Genomic DNA, 11,407 nt, shown 5'->3' on the forward strand with positions numbered 1-11,407 from the left:
AGCTTCCCTTAATGAGCGCGCCTTCAGTGACACATTCATTATTCCTGTTCGGTCGCTTCGAGTCAAAACTGATTAGTTACACTTACCGCCGCAAAGATGTAATGATTTTATTGTTTATCTTCAATTTATTTTGATTAACATCTCCGTTCTCTTCATTGCAAGTGCAATTAGGTGCAATCTAACAGCGACTACTTTAATTTTGTTGAAATTAAGATGAATAAGTGACGGCTTATGGTGCTTTGTTTAACAAATAAATCATAGTTAAGAGGAGTGTATTAGTAATAAATGAAAAAAGACAGCCTAATTAAAATGCATGGAACCAGCCTCTTGATGTACATCCAAAATCCAAATCTGAATTCCAAAAATCAGAGGGAGCTGAGGGTTAGGAAGACCCTTGCTGCCTCTCACAATGATGATCAGAAGATGACAGAAGGCGTGGTTTGGTTTGGAGGCTGCTGCGCAGAGAAGAGTGGTGCATATTATGACCCTTGTGAGCCAGTCACACCTTGTCAGCAAACGCCACCAAGAACCCAGTTAGAAATCAGACTTGGGAGGACACAGGAGGGATTAGCAGCCAAGCCCACAACCTGAATTCTCTCCGGGAACCCACTGAGGACAGGGGACAGGTCCCTCCTTCTCCCGCCCCACCCAGGTTCCCTTGGGAGGTGGGGGACCCCGGTGCCAAGCCCGGAAACCCTGAGCAAGTCTCCCAGTGAGATCTCCTCCCCTCTGGGCTGACGGGGACTTCCCCACCTCTTGATTTGGAAACAAAGTGCAAAAAGTCAGCCCTGGAAAGTTTCCCGTGTGAAGTTTAAAAGCTCCTGTGTTGAAGAGGCTGGCTTTGAAGCAGCTCGCTGGGGCCCCTCAGCAGGCTCCTGCGAGTCAGAGGGCCAGCTCGCCTCAGATCCACCGCATCAGCCTTTACAGGGCTGGGAAATGGGGATTGTTTTTAAGCTGAAAAATTACTCGTAGAGCTCACTCCTTTGCCATTGCTCTTCTTTTTTTCTCAGCCATCTTCCTCTGCCTTTTCCTCCTCTTTTGCTTCCTCCTTTTAGTGAAGAGGAGCAGGCAGAACTGGGTTCAAATCCCAAGGCCAGCTCTTACTAGCTGTGTGACCTCAGGCCAGTGACTTAACCTCTGTGGACCCCAGTGCTTATTCAGCAAATGGAGAGCAATGGTGCCTCCAAGGTAGGGGTGCTGTGAAGGTTAGTCAAGATAACTGCACAAAAGCATCCCGCATCTGCCTGGCCCAGAGGAGAAGCTCAATAAGCATTAGCTCCCTCCCTCCAGACCCTCCTGTCTCCTCCTGTCTCTGTGTATTGCTCTTAGCTAGATCTTCATAGACATCTCTTTGTCCCTTCTCCTGGCTCACTTAACTCCTATTTATTCTTAATCCTTCTGTATTTAAACTTTACTTTCCTTTTTCACCCTCCCATCACATGTTACTGAGTGCCCAGCTTGTGCCAAGCACTGTGCCAAACCTGGAAGACCATACAAGGTGAGCAGCCCTGGAATGGGCCTGCTCACAAAGAGCTTCCAGTCCCATGCCCCAAGTCCCCAGTGAGACTCCTTCAGAATGGTCATTATGGTCCTGTGCATTCAAAAGTGTCTTCCCTGCAAAACAAGCACTTTTGGAAGGCAGGGCAATGCCCAGCACAGAGCCTGGCACATAGCAGGCACTCAGTGGCTACTGACTGGTCAATGAAACAACAAAAGCCAGCTGAGGACACTCCTGTGGGACTGACTGTGAGGGCACAGAGAGGTACCACGCCTCGGTGTATGGTCTGGGGGAGGCTGCACTCATGTGGTGGCACAGATGCCAAGGCAAGCAGTGTCCCTGCAAGGTGGACAGTGCTAGGACAGAGCAGAGGAGAGGACAATTCCCAAGACGGATCACAGGCAGAGGACAGGACGGGAACTGAAACTGGTTTTCTCCTTCCAGTCAAGAAAAGGGGAAATCGGGACTCCTGTGTTCCTGTTACCAGGCCCAGACTCCTCCTCAGTCTACAAGCCCCTCCCCTTCTGTGCCTGGCCCCACAACCTCTCCAGCCTCATCCCTCTCATTCCTTCTGCTCCAGCCACACTGGCCTTTTACTGACTATGCTCCCTCCTGCCACTCAGCCCCAGAGCATGCTGGTCACTCTTCCAGGAACACTCTCCCTTTAACAGGTCCTTCCCACTTCCTGTAAACTGCAAGGCTGGCCCCACACCTGACTTCAAGTCTCACCTTGAGAAAGCCTTTCCTGAGCACCCAGCCCAGGTCAGTTTCCCTAGATGTTTGGTCTCCACTGCATTCTCTACTCCTCCAGGGCACCTGTACAACTGTCATGAAATAATTACGGAATTGCTATTCACAGTCTGTCTCCCCAGCTAGACTGCAAATTGCATGAAGGCAGAAATCACTTCTGCCTTGCGAACTGTTCTACTCTCAGTGTAATCCTTATTGCATATTTGTTGAATAAAAGCTAGCTAGAATGAATAAGCTTTTATCCGCACATTATGCATACTATGGATGATCTCAACTACAGTCCTAAAACGGAGGTGGCTATTGTTCCCATTTTACAGATGAGGAAACTGAAACTTAGAGTGATATGACTTGCCCAAGACCACACACTAAGCGGCCTTGAACCCACATCTGTCTGACTCTGAAGTCACACTTCATCCAGGAAACATCTTTGAAGCTTAAAAGCTATTCATCTCTCTCTCTCTCTCTCTCTCTCTCTCTCTCTCTCTCTCTCTCTCTCTCTGTGTGTGTGTGTGTGTGTGAGTGAAGGCAGGGAGGAATAGGCTTTCTCCTGCTCGGGTTTGAGGACAGGAGAGAGTATTTTCCCTTTGCTTGGTGTCAGTGAAGGAGGAACCAGCAGGTGACAGAGCCTGACATATTGGATCCAGTTCTGGGATCTGCCCTGGGGATACTGCAAGGGACCACCGATACTTCTCAGTAGAAGCTTTGGAGATCCTAGAAGAAACACCCTTGACTTTCCCTGCTGAACTGGCCTTTTATTACCTCTCCTGGCCCCGGAGGCTGGCAACATAGGTTTTGTAGGGGAACACTTGGCACCTGGTGAGCCCTTATGGCCAGACAGCTGCTCCAGTGACTGCTGCACTTGAGTAAGTATGAACTCCAAGAGGGGGAACCAAAGTCCATGAGAACCCCCTTGCCCCTCCCAACCACATCCCCAAGAGCGGCTTATTAACTCCTTTCACACATGGAAACTGTAGCTAGGAGGGAGGAAGTGACTTGTCCGAGGTCTCAGAGCAGAGAAATGGATTAAGTTGGATTCCGGGGCTGGGGCTGCTGTTCCAGGAGGGATTAAGGGAGGGATAAATTGTCCTCCCTAGCAAAGGGAGCAAGGGGTGGAGAGTGAGGGGAGGAAGAAAGAAAGAAAGAAAGAAAGAAAGAAAGAAAGAAAGAAAGAAAGAAAGAAAGAAAGAAAGAAAGAAAGAGAGAGAAAGAGAGAAAGAAAGAAAGAAAGAAAGAAAGAAAGAAAGAAAGAAAGAAAGGAAGGAAGGAAGAAAGGAAGAAAGAAAGAGAAAGAAAGAAAGAAAGAAAGAAAGAAAGAAAGAAAGAAAGAAAGAAAGAAAGAAAGAAAGGAAGGAAGGAGGGAAGGAAGGAAGAAAGAAAGAAAGGAGAGAGTCGGAGAAAATGGTGAGAGCGACCGAGAGAGGGTAAGAAAGTCAGCACCACGGATGCAAAGAGAGGCGCAGTGAGCAAGGGAGCTGGGGACATCAGGAGGGACTGAGAGAGACATCAGGAGGGACCGAGAGAGGAGGGGAGTGAGAAACGCGACAGAGACCGGGAGATGGAGGGAGACAGAGGGAGGCAGGCAGAGACGGACAGACGGACGGGCCAGAGCTAGTGACAGTGACGCGGGAGCGAGGGGAGCGCGGAGCGGGCGCGGGCCGGCTTCGGCGGGCGGGGGAGGAGGCCGGGATGCGGCGCCGCGCCGCCCCCGCCCCCCCCCCGCCCCGGCCGCACGGGCCCGCAGCCTAATGACCGCCTCCCCGCCCGCGACGCCGGCCCGCGCGGACCCGAGGCGCCCCGCAGCTGGCTGCGCCGGGCCGGCCGGGGAGCCGCTAGCGCGGCAGCGACCGTGTCAGTGCCCCGGCTCGGGGAGCACTGATTGATTTGTCAGCCAAGGAGACGAAACCGCCCCTCGGATACGCGCGCCCCGTCTTCGGCTTCCCGGGCGCAGGGCCTCCCTCCCGCGCCTCGCCCGGCTCCCGGGCCGGTCCCGCAGGCTGGAGCTCCCCGCCTCCCGGCCCGGGCCCCGACGCCCCTTCTTGGCCCTCCGCCCCCTGCCCCTGCTCCGAGTCGGCCGGGCTCGCCCGCGGGCCCTGGGGCTGCCCACTGCCCCCTCACCCCCCCTGGGCACCGTGCCAGCGCCCCCAGCCCTCACCCTGCCGCTCCCCCCCAGCCCGGCGCCCCCGCCTCCCGCCCCCAGGCCCTGGCCCAGGGCCGCCCGCCGAGCCGGCCACACCCGCGGCGGAGGACTCGGAAAGGTAAGAAGGCGCCCAGGCCACCCCCGAGGCGCTGGCTGTGCGGGGGGCGCGGACCGGGGCGCGTGCGGACCGGGGCATGGCGGGCACCCGCGGGCCGGGAGTGGGAGCGGGAGCGGGAGCGGCCGCCGCTACCGAGCGGGGACACGCGAGCCCCGCCGGGCCGGGAGAGCGCTGGGCGAGTTAGAATTGCATCGGGAGGACCCGGTGGGAATTGGGTGAGACTGCGGCTCGTGTTTCTGTCCTGGGACTCGGGGGTCTCGCTCTCAGCTACAGACATCTCTGTCCGTTTCTTTTATCTTTTAAGGAATTCTCTTCCTCTCTCGCCTTCATCCCAGACTCTAAAAATTTATGGGACCATTTTCTTATGTCTTTTTTTGAGGAATCACCTCTTTGCCGCTCTCTTTCTCAGGCAGAAGGGGTCTCTTCTCATCCTTTTCCCTAATTAATCATAATCTCTTCTTGCTCCATTTAGAAGGTTTTTCTTCCTCTTTTGCACTCCCTAGTTGAAGAGGAAATTCTCTCTCCTCACAATTTACCACCGTCTTCTCTTACTCTCCCATTTTGAAGGCTAGAACCCCTTTTGTGTCATCCTATTACTCCACTTCATTCTGAGGGTGCTGACTCAAATTGAGTTTTCAACTAGAGGGTGGACCTTCTGTTTTTCTGGTGCAGGGGCCAGTTATGGGGACTCCTGGCCCAAAGCAGGGTACCAGCCATCCCTGCTAGCCTCCAGGCAGAGGGCAGCTGCCCAGGTGAATGGGGCATTTGGGTCCAGGGGCAAGAAGGGAAGATTTCGCCCAGAAACAAAGAATTGAGACCGATTGAGACTGCCCCAGATTCTTCGAAGGCTGAAGAACCCCAGCTTCTGGGCTGAGGGCCCACATGGAGCCTCCCTCCCCCACCCCTTTAACTTTAAAATAGTTTAATGAACACAGAGAGAAATCATTTTTTTTTCTGCGTGGTGAGCAGTCTACAAAGAGAAAGGGGAAAGGAGGGAGAGAGCTTTAACTCTGATCCCCGCAATTAGTTCCCTGGGATTGGAAAGGGGGGGCAACCCGGCAGCCTCAGTTCTTCAGATACAAAAGCATTTAGATCGCTTTAGACCGGTTAATCCTGAGTCTGGCTCGGGTCTCTTTTGTTTCCCAACTCCATTGTGGGTTTTGTGCAGTTTCTCTCTGTTCCCGTGATTGACTAGCCAATGGATGGTAATTATCCAAATGTCCCCTCTGTCCTTTGACTGACTTCTCCGTGTTATGGGCAACTGTCATGCATTCTGTCATTCCATATCATATTACATGTATTATCATATGAAGTCTCCCACACCACCCCCCCATATAAAGGAGGGAGCCTCAGCCCAGATGCTGCTGCTTGTAGAAAGAAGGGCCCCGAGAAATTTATCCTGGGCACAATTTGGAATACAGAGCAGAGGACTCCCGAAATGGGAGGTTCTGCAGGTAATTTATTTTGCTGGCTGGGGGTGGGTAGGTGGGGGTGGTCTCTGGGGTAGGGGGTTAGAAAAACTGTGTGGCAGGCTTGGAACAGGCTTGCCAGCTGGTATTCCTCTGGCCGGATGCTTGAAACGGTTTGGACAGATACAGCGGCATACTTTATGGAGAAACTTAGAACCAGCCTTTTGACCTCAGAATATCAGGAAAGTCTGCAGGGCTGGGTCCTTTTCAGGATACTGGAGCTTAGTGGCATGTGCTCAGGACAGCAGCCTTTGAGATCCCCAAATATGTTTCTTCTACTTGTGGCCCTTCACAGGACAAGCCCTTTGGACTCTTGTCCCCGTTTGCTGCCAAGGAGACTAGGGACAGAGGAAACAGCTGTGTCTACTGCAACCTCCCACTAGCTGATGCTGAAACTCTGAGAATGGATAAGCTATTCCAATGATGCTTTTGCATAGATAAACTTTGTGCCCTTTGGTGCAATTGTGCGTGCCATCACTTAAGAGGGAGACAGGATTTATAACAAGGAGGCTTTGCAAACAGAGACTCTAGGGTCCTCTGAATCTGTAGGCAGGACTAGCCTTTCTTCTGCTAAAATGAAAAAAAATGTTATATTATTACAATGGATATGAAGTGCCACCCAGATGTACAACCTCTCAGTTAATTACCTTGTTCTTCATCAACTATATGAGCAATAAATTCTCCAGGAAGGGAGCTGTGTGTTTGTGTAAATAGATGGATAGATAGATAGATGAATGCAAGGGAGAGAGAAACCCATACTCTTTTTAAGACCACAGAAAAAGACCGACTATTTTATAGGAAGCTTGATACACTGCTGCAGGATGCTTTGAATTTTTCGATGATCAAATATACATGATCAAGCTGTGCATGTTAGGGTGTGAGGTGCACTGACGGTCAATGGCTATTGATCAGTCTGTTAAGTGTTTCTGCTCAGTTTTATAAATATAGATAGATCCCAGATGATTTAAAGAATTGGATAGTTAAGAAACTGGCATTCTACATTTCTTTGGAGAAGGGGAAATGACTGGTCAGTTACAAAAACCACAAACCTTTGTTTCCTCCCTACTCCCCACCTCCCACACATATCTTGGAAAAGGTGAACTTCCTTTGTAGGGGTGTTCCCAAATAGAATAAAAATATTCCAAGTGTTTTGTTTGGGATTTGCCAAAAACAGTCACTTTACTTGAGCATTATTCACAGGCAAGGAGTTTACTTCCCTATCTGTCTCTGTTTCTGCCTGCCTGCCTGCCTGTCTACCTGTCTGTCTGTCTCTCTCATACACATGCACACGCACACACACACACACACACACACACACACACACACACACACACACGCAACTGCAATTTTGACCCAGACTGACATGCTGCTGAAAAGATGGGGACAGTGTCATTTCTAGGAGTGGGGTCCAAGGTCCTTAAAACCCTCTGGTTAGGAACAGGGTGAACTGGCCACATAGCCTTTCCTGAGTAACTAATTTCTCACTAATCTAAAGATTTTTTTAGGAAGGTGTGGGGGGCCTGTAGGGGTGAAGATTTAAACATAACCTCTGACTGGTCTGGAAAAATTCAGCCGACACTTAGAAAACCTCTCTATTTCTCTTTCATTCTCTCTCTCTCTTTCCTCCTCTCCTCCTCTTTTTCCTATCTCTTTCTTTCATTTTTGCCTTCTAGAAATTAAAAGTGGATTCTGAAAGGAAGGGGCAATGAGAAACAGTTGGGAAAAGGGAGGAGAGAAAGCAAACTTTCAAAAATTTTTTATTGTGTTGCATGGCAATCTTATTTGTAATCACCCAATTAGCTATTTTGTAGGATCATGTTCAAGAAAATCAGCCTTCACCCAGATCAGTGAAACTTAAGCATACAATTTATAGTTATATTTTGTTTTCACATCTGAAAAAGACAGAGTATAGATTTTTAGATTTTTATGTGTGCAGAAAAACCTTTTCCCAGCTAAGAGTTCCTTCCTGAGGGAGTTCAGGCATTCCTATTGATAAATCCTCCCTGGAAATGGAACTGAAATTGGCATCCCTCAAAAAAGTTGATCCACCTAGAAATGGATGAATCAGTCCTGATTGGGTGGACATGCCCTTTCACCTCATTGTGTCTGACCTATCACTTAATTAATCTCTCCCAGATGCAGAGCTGTTGACAATGCCAAAGATAAGCAGTAGTTTGAACAAAGCAGAAAGCTCTTAAAAGAACAAGGCACAGTGAGTTTCGACGCTCTTTAAAATGTGTAAATCATCAGCATTTAAATGGAGTTTATTATAACAGAGCTGGAGCTCAGAGATGGTTCCATCTTTGCCAGAAACTTTCAGTGCTTGTCTTTAAACAGAGATATCTATCCACATTCGTTCTCTGCCTCTCCTCTGTCTCTGGTTATCTTCCTTCTGCCACTCCCTCTCTCTGGATTCAGACTATCCATGGCTAGTTTCCTGAAAATTGTCCTCTGCTTCCCAGCCTTGTCCTTGGTTCTTCAGGTCCTTTTGATAGTATTAGGGCTATCGAGGTGGTCAGCTTCGAAGGCTTTGGGTGACAAAATATTGACTGCATTTGCTAGTATCTTATGAAGGAGGATATTTGTGCTGGAGGCACCTTGGTGACATACAGGGAATAGTTCATTAATTAAAAGGCTTGCTCACTGCTGCTTGAATTACTGTACAGAGAGAATGAAATGAGTTTGTAAAAAAATGACAATTTGAGGAATAATTTTTATTCTTGCTTAAAACATTTTTATAAGCAGGTCCTAGAAAATGTGTTGCTTTTACTCATGCCTCTATCGTCAACTATTCAATTGAGCTTCAATTAATGATAATATATGGTCCGGGATCCTTACTGGGCTGACTGATGGAAGAGCTTTGTTGAATTTGGTGCAGGTGGCACTGTTTAATAAGCACAGGAAAGAGTGAATAATGTAGTGCTTGCAAAGAGAAGTAAATGCAAAATAGATCGCTCTAATTATGGCAGCCCCCAGAAATGGAGATGCAAGCTGAAATGGCCAACTAGCCAGGAAATTCCAAATAGAGCTGATTGTCCCCTGCCTTTTTACTTTTGAGGACTGACGGTAGCTTCACAGTAAATTTGGATGAGCTCATCTGACTCAACACAAGCACAAATTCAAAACCTAGGTCTGATGACCTATCAATGTTTGCCTTCACTGTCTAGAAGTCTTTACCAGTTAGTACAATTCAGCTCTAAAATGGGGCCATCTGAACATTTCTTCCTGCAGGAGATCGGCACAAGCTCGTTACTATTGGTCTTCATGCTTTACTGCAAAGTGTCAGGAGATTTTGTTTTTGTTTTTGTTTTGTTTTGTTTGAATTTCTTTATGCCTGAGAAAATGAGTCTATTGGAAATCAAAGTGTGAATACTTAAGCAAACAGAATTTCCCATATACCTGCAAAGGCCCATAATGATTTTCATTCATGCAAAGATAATCGATGGAACATTAGTTGTTTTAATTAATGGAAGAATAAAAGTGGGGGAGGGAGCAAGGGGCTGGGCTTCAGCTGAAGCATTTGTGGGAAATGACTCGTTCCTCACCTAAGGAGACAATGCCAGCTTCCAAACAGCAGCAGAGACTTGCTAATCAAGCCAGTGAAAAGTTGGGTTGGGGTAGAGAAAGGGCTCTGCTGAAAGCACAGGGTGAGAGGTGGTGACCACGCCAAGCATTTCCCCTCCCCTGAAACCTCACTGTTCCCCTCGGAAATGTACCACATCCTACAGGACCTCAGAGGAGAGGAATCTTCTTACTTTCAAAGAAGGTGCGATTTGTGCTAGGAGTCTAGTACGTTTTGTGATGGTAAAATAGTGCCAGCGGCTGGGTAGCCAAAATCAACATTCTTTAGCCTGGGTTAAGGAAAGGCTAGGGCTGAATACTTGTGCTCTTCGTGAAATGGGATGAGAGACGTACGAGGTGTCCTAGAAATGGGGCGATCCACATCCAGTAATGTCTCCAGTGAGTGTGCTGAGAGCCCCTGATTGGGGCCTCAGGGGAGAGCCAAGTCCAGCCTCTAAAAGCCAAAAACTCCTCTTTTTGTTCTGAGGAAACATTTACCAAATCCACGTCCAGTTTAGTCAGCGCTGGCTGGGTACCCGCGTCGATTAGTGTATGTGAAGCTCATAAAATGTTTATGAGGAAACCTTTGCTTGGAAATAGAGTTTAGGGGTGTCCTGCTGTCAGAGAGGGGTGGCAGAGATGCCTTTGAATGAAGAAAGACTGAGGTAGGAATTTTTCTAGTCCCAAGTGCCTGGAGATACAAGATACAACTCTTGTCAGCCAAGAGTTCAGGTGCTTCCTCCCTCATGCCCGCACAACCTTCCTGATTCTTCTCTTAGCAAAATATGGTTCTCTGTGTTGAGGAAATTTATTTGTGCTTCTATCTAAAAAGCAGCCAGATTAACAAAACAAGCAAAATGACCTTTCTAGGACTGGGTAATACTCTGGGTTAGGTTAAAAAGAAATTACTCTCAAGGAACGGTGATAGTTATACCAATTGAAAAAAAATTAACATCTTGTTGCAATATTTACTCTTTTTTTTTTTTTTACTTCCAGGGCAATTTACATCTTTGCATGGAGATTATTAGGTGGGGAGATGCAATTAGCTATTGTGTATTTTGTTACAATCGTTCTTTAGAATAATCTGATCTGACAGATTTACACTGTTGACAATATGATTTAAGCAGGCTCCAGATACAAACTTTCCCCACCCTAATCAATAATGGTAAATCCTTTTGCTGAGATGAACAATCTTCGACCTAGTATATTCGTATTTCTTTTACCAATTCCCTGTAATAAAATTGAACATTTTGTCACCACTTTGAGAAACACTGCCAAACACCTTAAAACACATGTCACACGCCAGCAGCCCCTCATTTCCCTCCTCCGGGAGTTTGTACATCTGGAATCATAATCACAGATAAAAACCTTGACAAAATTGCATCTGAGCACATTCCTCTCTGCAGCCCTTACTTTCTCATAACATTTAATACAATATTAATACCTGCTACCGAAAGGCAGGAGGGAGGAAAGGGCTGCCAACCTCCACGTTTCCTGATGCATCATGTTCAAACCTGAAATTCGCACTTCGTGTTTCATTTTAAGTTCAGTGCATTTAACAGGGCCCTAGAGAGAGGGCCCTGGTTAGTTCCCCAACCTGCTCAGCTGACGCTCAGGGAGGCAGTTTCGGAACTGTTCAGATCGCTGCAGGGAGAAGAGGAGGAGGAACTGGGCTCCCCTCTGCCTGCGCTGGTCAGCCCACTTATCTATCCACAGACATGGGGTTCTTCTTCAAAACAACTAAGGCCCCACTAATTTTTATTGTCAATAGTGGTAACCAGCAGCTTCTCTGTAAGGTGTGACCAAGGCAATGAGTTGATCTCATAGAGAGGTAGCCATGCCTGAGCTGATTTGCTGCTGACTGACAGCCTCTC

The sequence above is a fragment of the Camelus bactrianus genome, chromosome 4 (assembly GCF_048773025.1).
Source record: "Camelus bactrianus isolate YW-2024 breed Bactrian camel chromosome 4, ASM4877302v1, whole genome shotgun sequence".
NCBI classification, from domain to species: Eukaryota; Metazoa; Chordata; class Mammalia; order Artiodactyla; family Camelidae; genus Camelus; species Camelus bactrianus.